This window comes from Solanum tuberosum, unplaced genomic scaffold (genome assembly GCF_000226075.1).
Source record: "Solanum tuberosum cultivar DM 1-3 516 R44 unplaced genomic scaffold, SolTub_3.0 scf00223, whole genome shotgun sequence".
Taxonomy (NCBI): Eukaryota; Viridiplantae; Streptophyta; class Magnoliopsida; order Solanales; family Solanaceae; genus Solanum; species Solanum tuberosum.
The window spans coordinates 651,688-664,871 of NW_006239146.1; the positions used below are offsets into that span (position 1 = coordinate 651,688).

General features: G+C 31.5%; 1 long non-coding RNA gene across 1 annotated transcript; it reads right to left on the minus strand.

The window, feature by feature from the left end:
- Positions 1-12,219: 12,219 nt before the first annotated feature.
- LOC107062354 (uncharacterized) lies at positions 12,220-12,891 on the minus strand. The gene is made up of 2 exons (XR_001474565.1): positions 12,666-12,891; positions 12,220-12,564 (listed from the first exon to the last, which is right to left on the minus strand). It is a non-coding gene; the product is annotated as an uncharacterized lncRNA (long non-coding RNA).
- Positions 12,892-13,184: the final 293 nt, after the last annotated feature.

Below are 13,184 nucleotides of genomic sequence, written 5' to 3' on the forward strand. Positions count from 1 at the left end.
ATTGTATATCTGCATACAATTTGAATTCGTATACAATTGAATCGAGTTAAAACATTTGTATTTGTATCTTTAATCTCTCTCTCTCGTTTTATACATATACAAATTATACATTGTATTTGTTTAAATTGTGTTTGTATAAGTGGATAGAGAGAAAGAAAAAAAAGAATTGGACAGGAGAAGATTTTTATTTGTATAATTATAAGTTTATAAGGCGGAGAGATATGTATTTGTATATGCTTTCTCTCTCACTTTATATTAAAACAAACACAAAATATACATTTGTTTGTATGAAGTGAGAGAAATTGGCAAAAGAGAAGCGAGAAATATTTTGGGTAGGGGGACGAGAGAGGCGAGGGAGAAAAAGAGGAGAGTGACGAGCTAGATTTCAGAGAGAGGGGCGGGAGAAAGAGAGTAAGAGAGGCGAGAGGTGAGAGAGAACGTAATTATAGCTAAAAGTAAGTTTCAAATTGTAAGTAATGTAAACTGTAACTATGTTTGCTAAATAAATATTTAAATCAAGCGTAAGGATTTGCTGGTTCTTGAACCAAAAATCAGTTTCCTTTGTTTGTTTTTCCTATTTTTGTTTCTTTTGCAAGTTTTGGAATTTTTCGTTAAATTGAATGAAATTGTTGTTGTAGCTTTCTTTCAAATTTTTATAGTAAGACTTGTGCATAGACTTGATAATAATAACAAATATTGATTTCCTTATTTCTTCAGTTTGATAATTGTATATATGTATCAATTATTATAATTGTATATCTGCATACAATTTGAATATGTATACAATTGAGTCGAGTTAAAATATTTGTATTTGTATCTTCAATATCTCTCTCTCGTTTTATACATATTCAAATTATACATTGTATTTGTATAAATTGTGTTTGTATAAGGGGATAGAGAAAAAGAAAAAAGAGAATTGGACAGGGAAAGATTTATATTTGTATAATTATAAGTGGGGCGGAGCAATATTTATTTGTATTTGTATATGTCGTCTTTCTCGCTTTATATTAAAACAAACACAAACTATACATTTGTTTGTATAAAGTACGAGAAATTGGCAGAAGGGAAGCGAGAAATAGATTGGATAGGAAGACGAGAGAGGCGAGGGAGAAACAGAGGAGAGTGACGAGCGAGATTTCAGAAAGAGGTGAGAGAGGCGAGAGGTGAAAGAGAACGTAATTATAACTAAAAGTAAGTTTCGAATTGTAATTAATGTAAACTGTAGCTATGTTAGCTAAATAAATATCTAAATCAAGCGTAAGGATTTGTTGGTACTTGAACCAAAAAACAGTTTCCTTTGCTTGTGTTTTCCTATTTTTGTTTCTTTTGCAAGCTTTGGAATTTTTCATCAAATTGAATGAATTTTGTGTTGTAGCTTTCCTTCAAATTTCTATAGCAAGACTTGTGCATAGACTTGATAATAATAACAAACATTGATTTCCCTATTTCTTCAGTTAGATAATTATATATATGTAACTTCTATATGTATGTATGAATTATTATATTTATATATCTGCATATAATTTGAATTCATATATAATTAAATTGAGTTATAATATTTGTATTTGTATATTCAATCTCTCTCTCGTTTTATACAATCACAAATTGTACATTGTATTTGTATAATTAGTGTTTGTATAAGGCTATAGAGAGAAAGAGAAAAACGAATTGGACAGGGGAAGATTTGTATTTGTATAAATATAAGTGTATAGGGCAGAGAGATATGTATTTGTATTTGTATATCCCGTCTCTCTCACTTTATATTAACACAAACACAAACTATACATTTGTTTGTATAAAGTGGGAGAAATTGGGAGAAAAGAAGAGAGAGAGATTGGGTAGGGAGACGAGATAAGCGATGGAGGAAAAGAGGAGATTGACGAGCGAGATTTCAGAGAGAGGGGAAAGAGGCGGGAGAAAGAGAGGCGAGAGGTGAGAGATAACGTAATTATAGCTTAAAGTAAGTTTCTAATTGTAATTAATGTAAACTGTAGCTATGTTAGCTAAATAAATGTTTAAATCAAGCGTAAGGATTTGTTGGTTCTTGAACCAAAAAACAGTTTCCTTTGTTTGTTTTTTCCTATTTTTGTTTGTTTGGAAGGTTTTGAATTTATCTTCAAATTGAATTAAATTGTGTGTTGTCGCTTTCTAGCAAGCTTTGGAATTTTTCATCAAATTGAATGAAATTGTGGTTGTAGCTTTCTTTTAAATTTCTATAGCAAGACTTGTGCAAAGACTTGATAATAATAACAAACATTGATTTCCCTATTTCTTTTCAATTAGATAACTGTATATATATAACTACTATATATATGTATCAATTATTGTATTTGTATATCTGCATACAATTTGAATTCGTATACAATTGAATCGAGTTAAAACATTTGTATTTGTATCTTCAATCTCTCTCTCTTGTTTTATACATATACAAATTATACATTGTATTTGTATAATTTGTGTTTGTATAAAGCGATAGAGAGAAAGGCAAAAGAGAATCAGACAGCGGAAGATTTGTATTTGTATAATTATAAGTGTATAGGGCAGAGAGATATATATTTGTATTTGTATATCCCGTCTCTCTCGCTTTATATTAACACAAACACAAATTATACATTTGTTTGTATTAAGTGAGAGAAATTGGTAGAAGAAAATAGAAGCGAGAGAGAGAGATTGGGTAGGGAGACAAGAGAGGCGAGGGATAAAAAATGGCGAGTGAGATTTCAAAGAGAGGGGAGAGAGGCGGGAGACAGAGAGCAAGAGTGGAAAGAGGCTAGAGAGAACGTAATTATAGCTAAAAGTAAGTTTTTAATTGTAATTAATGTAAACGGTAGCTATGTTAGCTAAATAAATGTCTAAATCAAGCATAAGGATTTGCTGGTTCTTGAACCAAAAAATAGTTTTCTTTGTTTGTTTTTCCTATTTTTGTTTCTTTTGCAAGCTTTGGAATTTTTCATCAAATTGAATGAAATTGTGGTTGTAGCTTTCTTTCATATTTTCTAAAGCAAGACCTGTGCATAGACTTGATAATAATAACAAACATTGATTTCCCAATTTTTTCAGTTTGATAATTGTATATATATAACTACTATTTATATGTATCAATTATTATAATAGTATATCTACATACAATTTGAATTCGTATACAATTGAATTGAATTAAAACATTTATATTTGTATCTTCAATCTCACTCTCTCGTTTTATACATATACAAATTATACATTGTATTTGTATAAATTGTGTTTGTATAAGGTGATAGAGAGAAAGAAAAAAGAGAATTAGACAGGAGAAGATTTTTATTTGTATAATTATAAGTTTATAGGGCGGAGAGATATGTATTTGTATATGCCGTCTCTCACGCTTTATATTAAAACAAACACAACATATACATTTGTTTGTATAAAGTGAGAGAAATTGGCAAAAGAGAAGCGAGAAATATATTAGGTAGGGAGACGAGAAAAGCGAGGGAGAAAAAGAGGAGAGTGACGAGCGAGATTTTAGAGAGAGAGGAGAGAGGCGGGAGAAAGCGAGTAAGAGAGGCGAGAGGTGAGAGAGAACGTAATTATAGCTAAAAGTAAGTTACAAATTGTAATTCATGTAAACTGTAACTATGTTAGCTAAATAAATATTTAAATCAAGCGTAAGGATTTGCTGGTTCTTGAACCAAAAAATAGTTTCTTTGTTTCTTTTTCCTATTTTTGTTTCTTTTGCAAGCTTTGGATTTTTCATCAAATTGAATGAAATTGTGGTTGTAGCTTTCTTTTAAATTTCTATAGCAAGACTTGTGCAAAGACTTTGATAATAATAACAAACATTGATTTCCCTATTTCTTCAGTTTTGATAATTGTATATATGTAACTACTATATATATGTATCAATTATTATAATTGTATATCTGCATACAATTTGAATTCGTATACAATTGAATCGAGTTTAAAACATTTGTATTTGTATCTTCAATCTCTCTCTCTTGTTTTATACATATACAAATTATACATTGTATTTGTATAAATTGTGTTTGTATAAGGGGATAGAGAGAAAGAAAAAAAAGAATTGGACAGGAGAAGATTTTTATTTGTATAATTCTAAGTTTATAGGGCGGAGAGATATGTATTTGTATATGTCGTATCTCTCGCTTTATATTAAAACAAACACAAACTATACATTTGTTTGTATGAAGTGAGAGAAACTGGCAAAAGAGAAGCGAGAAATATATTGGGTAGGGAGACGAGAGAGGCGAGGGAGAAAAAGAGGAAAGTGACGAGCGAGATTTCAGAGAGAGGGGCGGGAGAAAGAGAGTAAGAGAGGCGAGAGGTGAGAGAGAACGTAATTATAGCTAAAAGTAAGTTTCAAATTTTAATTAATGTAAAATGTAACTATGTTAGCTAAATAAATATTTAAATCAAGCGTAAGGATTTGCTGGTTCTTAAACCAAAAAACAGTTTCCTTTGTTTTTGTTTTCCTATTTTTGTTTCTTTTGCAAGCTTTGAAAGTTTCATCAAATTGAATGAAATTGTGTGTTGTAGCTTTCTTTCAAATTTCTATAGCAAGACTTATGCATAGACTTGATAATAATAACAAACATTGATTTCCCTATTTCTTCAGTTAGATAATTATATATATATATAACTACTATATATATGTATCAATTATTGTAATTGTATATCTGCATACAATTTGAATATGTATACAATTGAATCGAGTTAAAATATTTGTATTTGTATATTCAATCTCTCTCTCTCTCTCATTTTATACAAACAAAAATTATACATTGTATTTGTATGATTTTTGTTTGTATAAATCAATAGAGAGAAAGGAAAAATAGATTTGGACAGGGGAAGATTTGTATTTGTATAATTATAAGTGTATAGGGCAGAAAGATATGTATTTGTATTTTTATTTGTATATCCCATCTCTCTCCCATTATATTAACACAAACACAAACTATACATTTGTTTGTATAAACTGAGAGAAATTGGCAGAAGAGAAGAAAGAGAGAGAGATTGGGTAGGGAGACGAGAGAGGCGAGGGAGAAAAAGAGGAAAGTGACGAGCAAGATTTCAGAGAGAGGGGAGAGAGGCGAGATAAAGAGAGGGAGGGTGGAGAGAGGCGAGATAGAACGTAATTATAGCTAAAAGTAAGTTTCAAATTTTAATTAATGTAAACTGTAACTATGTTAGCTAAATAAATATTTAAATCAAGCGTAAGGATTTGCTGGTTCTTGAACCAAAAAACAGTTTCCTTTTGTTTGTTTTTTCTATTTTTTTTCTTTTGCAAGCTTTGAAATTTTTCATCAAATTGAATGAAATTGTGGTTGTATCTTTCTTTCAAATTTCTATAGCAAGACTTGTGCATAGACTTGATAATAATAACAAACATTGATTTCCCTATTTCTTCAGTTTGATAATTGTATGTATGTAACTACCATATATATGTATCAATTATTATAATTGTATATCTGCATACAATTTGAATTCGTATACAATTGAATCGAGTTAAAACATTTGTATTTGTATCTTCATTCTCTCTCTCTCGTTTTATACATATACAAATTATAAATTGTATATGTATAAATTGTGTTTGTATAAGTGGATAGAGAGAAAGAAAAAAGAGAATTGGATAGGGGAAGATTTTTCTTTGTTTAATTACAAGTTTATAGGGCTGAGAGATATGTATTTGTATATGCCGTCTCTCTCGCTTTATATTAAAACAAACACAAACTATACATTTGTTTGTATAAACTGAGAGAAATTGGCAGAAGAGAAGAATTTATATTAAAACAAACACAAACTATACATTTGTTTGTATAAAGTGAGAGAAATTGGCAAAAGAGAAGCGAGAAATATATTGGGTAGGGAGATGAGAGAGGCGAGGGAGAAAAAGAGGAGAGTGACGAGCGAGATTTTAGAGATAGGGGTGGGAGAAAGAGAGTAAGAGAGGCGAGAGGTGAGAGAGAACGTAATTATAGCTAAAAGTAAGTTTCAAATTGTAATTAATGTAACCGTAACTATGTTAGCTAAATAAATATTTAAATCAAGCGTAAGGATTTACTGGTTCTTAAACCAAAAAACAGTTTCCTTTGTTTTTGTTTTCCTATTTTTGTTTCTTTTGCAAGCTTTAGAATTTTTCACCAAATTGAATGAAATTGTGTGTTGTAGCTTTCTTTCAAATTTCTATAGCAAGACTTGTGCATAGACTTGATAATAATAATAAACATTGATTTCCCTATTTCTTCAGTTAGATAATTATATATATATATATAACTACTATATATATGTATCAATTATTGTATTTATATATCTACATACAATTTGAATTCGTATACAATTGAATCGAGTTAAAATATTTGTATTTGTATATTCAATCTCTCTCTCTCTCATTTTATACAAACAAAAATTATACATTGTATTTGAATAATTTTTGTTTGTATAAATCAATAGAGAGAAAGGAAAAATAGAATTGGACAGGGGAAGATTTGTATTTGTATAATTTAAGTGTATAGGGCAGAAAGATATGTATTTATATTTGTATTTGTATATCCCGTCTCTCTCCCTTTATATTAACACAAACACAAACTATACATTTGTTTGTATAAACTGAGAGAAATTCGTAGAAGAGAAGCAAGAGAGAGAGATTGGGTAGGGAGACGAGAGAGGTGAGGGAGAAAAAGAGGAGAGTGATGAGCGAGATTTCAGAGAGAGGTGAGAGAGGCGAGATAAAGAGAGGAAGGGCGGAGAGAGGCGAGAGAGAACGTAATTATAGCTAAAGGTAAGTTTCGAATTGTAATTAATGTAAACTGTAGCTATGTTAGCTAAATAAATGTCTAAATCAAGCGTAAATATTTGCTAGTTCTTGAATCAAAAAATAGTTTTCTTTGTTTGTTTTTTCCTATTTTTGTTTCTTTTTCAAGCTTTGGAATTTTTCATCAAATTGAATGAAATTGTGTGTTATAGCTTTCTTTCAAATTTTTATAGTAAGACTTGTACATAGACTTGATAATAATAACAAACATTGATTTCCCTATTTCTTCAGTTTGATAATTGTATATATGTAACTACTATATATATGTATCAATTATTATAATTGTATATCTGCATACAATTTGAATTCGTATACAATTGAATCGAGTTAAAACATTTGTATTTGTATCTTCAATCTCTCTCTCTCGTTTTATACAAACACAGATTATACATTATATTTGTATATTTGTATTTGTATAAGGGGATAGAGAGAAAGAGAAAAAAGAATTGGACAGGGGAAGATTTGTATTTGTATAAATATAAGTGTATAGGGTAGAGAGATATGTATTTGTATTTGTATATCCCATCTCTCTCGCTTTATATTAACACAAACACAAACTATACATTTGTTTGTATAAAGTGAGAGAAATTGGGAGAAGAGAGGAGAGAGAGAGATTGGGTAGGGAGACGAGATAGGCGAGGGAGGAAAAGAGGAGATTGATGAACGAGATTTCAGAGAGAGGGGAAAGAGGCGGGAGAAAGAGAGGTGAGAGGCGAGAGAGAACGTAATTGTAACTAAAAGTAAGTTTCGAATTGTAATTAATGTAAACTGTGGCTATGTTAGCTAAATAAATTTTTAAATCAAGCGTAAGGATTTGTTGGTTCTTGAACCAAAAAACAGTTTCCTTTGTTTGTTTTTTCCTATTTTTGTTTTTTTGGAAGCTTTTGAATTTTTCTTCAAATTGAATTAAATTGTGTGTTGTAGCTTTCTTTAAAATTTCTATAGCAAAACTTGTGCATAGACTTGATAATAATAACAAACATTGATTTCTCTATTTATTCAGTTAGATAATTATATATATGTAACTACTATATATATGTATCAATTATTGTATTTGTATATCTGCATACAATTTGAATTCGTATACAATTGAATCGAAGTTAAAACTATTTGTATTTGTATATTCAATATCTCTCTCTCGTTTTATACAAACACAAATTATACATTGTATTTGTATAATTTGTGTTTGTATAAAGCGATAGAGAGAAAGGAAAAAAGAGAATTGGACAGGGGAAGATTTGTATTTATATAATATAAGTGTGTAGGGCAGAGAGATATGTATTTGTATTTGTATATCCCGTCTCTCTCGTTTTATATTAACACAAACACAAACTATACATTTGTTTGTATAAACTGAGAGAAATTGGTAGAAGAGAAGCGAGAGAGAGAGATTGGGTAGGGAGACGAGAGAGGCGAGGGAGAAAAAGAGGAGAGTGACGTGCGAGATTTTAGAGAGAGGGGAGAGAGGGGAGAGAGGCGGGAGAAATACTGGAAGAGAGGAGAGAGGAGAGAGGTGAGAGAGAACGTAATTATAGCTAAAAGTAAGTTTCGAATTGTAATTAATGTAAAATGTAGCTATGTTAGCTAAATAAATGTTTAAATCAAGTGTAAGGATTTGTTGGTTCTTGAACCAAAAACCAGTTTCCTATGTTTGTTTTTTCCTATTTTTTGTTTCTTTTGCAAGCTTTGGATTTTTTCATCAAATTGAATGAAATTGTGTGCTTGTAGCTTTCTTTCAAATTTCTATAGCAAGACTTGTGCATAGACTTGATAATAATAACAAACATTGATTTCCCTATTTATTTTCTGTTGCTATCAAATTTACTATAGGTCAAGGTGGGATTTGGAACTAATCGCATTGTGGAATATTATTCTCTGTTACCATTATCAAACCGAAAAAAGATAATTTATTTATAGCAAACAATTTTTAGTTGAAAAAAAAACTTATCTTCGAATCTGAATGAATGTTTTTTGCTTTATCTTCTAAAGAAATCTCATAAAATGGTTATTCATAAAATTAAGTGATCAAAAGAGAAGGAAGTGTAACACCAAATTAAGGCTTAGTATCAAATGGACAATCTGACAACAATATTAAATAGTTTTTAAAATAATATCATCCTGATATGTAGGTTGCACATAAATTATTAGTTGTGAAAATGTAATGTTTGAAGACTATGTATAAAAATTTATTAACATCCATTACATTGAATAATAAGGCTGAAAAAATTGAATTATTTACTAATATCATAAGATTTTTATAGCATAATAATAAATTATACAGCTTCACATGTACATGCATCGTATAAAGATTCAAAAACAAGAAGAAATCAAGTAAATTTAAAATAATAAAATATCAAATGAATTCTATAACTTTTAAATAACAAAAATTAGAGAGAAACAGTTTCAATGTAAAAGAATGAAGGAACTGGAAAGCATAAATAAGTTTACTTTTTTTGTTGCATATAAGTGGTATGCTTTAACATAAAGTGATTTTGAAAATATTGTAGACACATTTAATAGATTTAGACATTTAATTCCACTTTTAATAATATCATATGGATTCTCAACTTGACATCTATATATTTAGATACATTTAATAGATTTCCTAATAAAATTACATGGTCTATAAGCAAAAGTTATTAGATTCATACGAACCCATACATAATGATTTAGCAATGTCTCTAATTAGCATCCCAGAATTAATTATGGTAGAATGGTAGAGGATATACACAACAATGAAATAATACATCTGAATTTCAATACCTAATGAACTTACGATGTATTAGCCTCAAAATAAAAAATAAGAAATGCCAAAATCAATCATTATTAACGAGTGAATCATAATAAGTTTTAAGGGAAAGATATCGTCGAAGATTTAGCCAGAAAAATAGATGAACTAAAAACCAATAGCATCAATTACACATACTAATTTGGTCTTAGTGCCTAAAAAAGATGTCGTCCAGAACTTTTCTGACTTAAGGTCAATTAGTTTGAGCAATTTCATAAATAAAGTGATCTCTAGACTTCTACATGATAGGATGGAGGATCTTCTGCCTCATATTATTTCTCATAACCAATCTGGGTTTGTGAAGGGAAGAAATATTACTGAGAATATATTGCTAGCTTAGGAAATCATTACTGATATCAGAAAGAGAGGTAAACCAACCAATGTGGTCGGTCCTGAAGCTTGATATGGCTAAGGCTTATGACAGAGTGGACTGGAACTTCTTAATTAAGGTTTTAGAGAAGATGGGTTTTGATGGACTAGCGGTGGACAATATCTGGAGGCTTGTGGCTAATAATTGGTACTCTGTACTAACTAATGGACATGCTCAAGTATTCCAGTCACTAGGGGTGTTAAACAAGGAGATTCTATATCCCCTGCTCTATTCATTTTATCTGCTGAAGTATTGTCTAAGGCTCTTAATCATTTGCTTTATAACAATGATTTTAAGAGCTTTAGAATGCCCAAATGGAGTGACAAACTTAATCATTTGGCCTATGCTGATGATACTATCATATTTGTGAATGCAGACAAGACTTCTCTACAACTAATCATGGATGTGTTGGTACAATATGAGGGGCAATCAGGTCAGAAAATCAACAAAGAAAAAAGTTTCTTCTTTATGTATAACAAGGCTGCAATTGTTGTTGTTCAGGAGGTTGAAATAGTCACTGGTTTTCAGAAAGGTAAGTTTCCCTTAATGTAATTGAGATGCCCAATTGGACATAAAAAGAAGAAGAAACAACATTTTTCCGATCTGATGAAAAAGGTGCAGAATAAGTTACATGCTTGGAAAGGAAAATTATTGTCCTTTGGAGGTAAAACTGTTCTAATAAATCATGTATTGCATAGCATGCCCATCTACTTATTAGCTGCAACCATGCCCCCAAAATGTGTTATTAAGGATCTCCATAGAACCTTTGCTAAGTTTTTATGGAACTTTAAAGAAGAAGAAAGATCAAAACATTGGGTGTCATGGTCCAATATATGTCTTCCCAAAGAGGAGGGTGGACTGGGATTTAGATCTTTATTTAATGTCTCCAAGGCTTTATTTGCAAAGCTACGGTGGAATTTTAGGACCAAAAAGTCCATTTGGGCTAACTTCTTATGGAACAAGTATTGCAAGAAGAATAGACCTTAGATGGTAGAATGGAAGGGAGGGTCTCAAGTCTGGAAACAAATGTTGTTGGCTAGAGATAGCATTGATCAAGAGATATGGTGGGAGACCAAGTGTGGCTACTCTAGTATCTGATATGACAATTGGACTCAAGTAGCAGCCCTTCACTACTACTCCATGTGAATCATCACTGTAATGAGGCATTTGATAAAGTGAGTCAGTTATTGATTCTAGGCAACTGGAATAATGAAGTAATGGTGGAGCTCTTTAATGAACTCATTGGGACAGTACATGAACTTGAAGATTGGGATAAACCTTGGTGGATACCCAACTCTACAAGAAAGTTTTATGTAGTCAGTGCTTGGGAACTCATGAGAGAAAGAAAAGAACCTCAGGAGTTGATGATGAACATATGGGGAAAGGGTATTCCTTTTAAAGTATCTTTCTTTCTATGGAGATTATGAAAGTTATGAATTCCTATTGGAGAAGTCTTGGTGAAGATTAAGGTAGCAGAGGAGGTTATTTGTTGTTGCTGCAACAGGAATGCACAGGAAACCTTTCAACACTTATTCATGGAGTGTCCAGACTCTAACAGAATATGGAGCTGATTTGCAGGTGTTGCCGGAGTGGAAGGACCATTTCTACAAGTTAAAGACACAATAATTAAATGGTGAAAAGCGAACTGTGTGGTTAAACTGAAACCTATGTATAAGGCAGTACCATCTTTTATCATCTGACAAATATGGAAAAAGAGAAACATGATCAGAAATGGTGGAAAAATGTCTAGGCATGCTATGGATATGGAGATTAACAGAAATCTACAGATGATGGCTAAACTTAGATACCCATTGATTCAGGAAATCCCAAGTATGTGGCCTATGATTGTGAAGTTGTTTGAAGAATACACCCATAGTATATCTTACCAAGTTATCAAGTGGAAGTTTCCAGAGAGGGGATATTACAAATGTAATTCAGATGGTGCCTGCAAAGGCAACCCCGGGCCTAGTGCTTGCGGATTTTGTATTAGAAATTGAAGGGGAACTAGTTTTTGCAGAAGTTCAGAGAATTTAAGATAGCTCAAGCCTCAAAGCTGAGGCTATGACGATGAAACTAGGGCTTGAACACTGTATAAACCATAATTTAGTACCAGTAGTAATGGAAGCTGACTCTCTTACTCTCAAGAAAATTGTAGAAGGAACATGGGAGGTGCCTTGGGCAATCGTGAAGGAGATTAAGAGAATCAAGTTCATGTTGGCTAACCACTCTGCAATAGTGTCACACACAGTCAGAGAAAGGAAATCAATTGGCAAATTTTTTTACTAACTATATTTTCAGTTTTGCAGGTACTAACAAATTTCAATTCAACTCAACACAAGGGATTCCAAATAAAGCAAAAGGTATAATTCAGTTGGAAAAGGCTAATGTCCCAAACTTGAGATTTAAGAAGTGTCAAAATCGAAGAACATTTGGGCAGACAAGGTCAAATAGCAGCAACAATCAGAACCAAATGGTAACACACATTCAAGGGCAACCCCAACAACATTTGCAAATTCAAAACTAACGCACTGGGTGATAAGTTGAAGATGAGGACGTACATGCTGTTCTGGATCCCTCTACAGTGGTATTAGCATGTCGTTGCTCATTCTGCAAAAAGGAGAAGGGACAATTGGGAAATCCGTCAATTAGGATTAGTACCAAAATAGGAGTTATTTGGATCATACATTTTCTCTAGCTCTAAGACATACCAATTGTGAGCTGAAGAAGTCTTCCCTGAGTTCAATTCATGGTATCAGTAAGATCTTTTGATACCCAAATGAAAATCGCTCAAGCTCTATGATTGTGTACTCCTAGAGTCGATAAGGGGTAGATCCTCTTGTGTGGATGTATGGTATTGGTTGGAGAGTGCTCCGGTTTTGATGCCACCGCCACAAAAGGAATAGCTCCCTCGGAGCTCTTACAACTTTCCTATTCTTGGCTATTTGTCTTGTTTTGTTTAACATCCAAATCAACTCATTTTTCTCAAATTTAAGGAAAATGACTTCCATTCAAAAACTAAGGAAAATATTTTCCAAAACTCTTCTCCAACTTCAAATTACAATTTTTTTTGAAAAAATAAATTTAAAGCTTATTTTTTAAAATTATTTTCAACTTCAATTTTATATTTTTTCACCCACCCTCACCCCCTCCCCCCCGCAAAAAAAAGTTATAGTTTATTTTTAAAAATATTTCCAATTTCAAATTTTTATTTTTTCACCCCACCCATA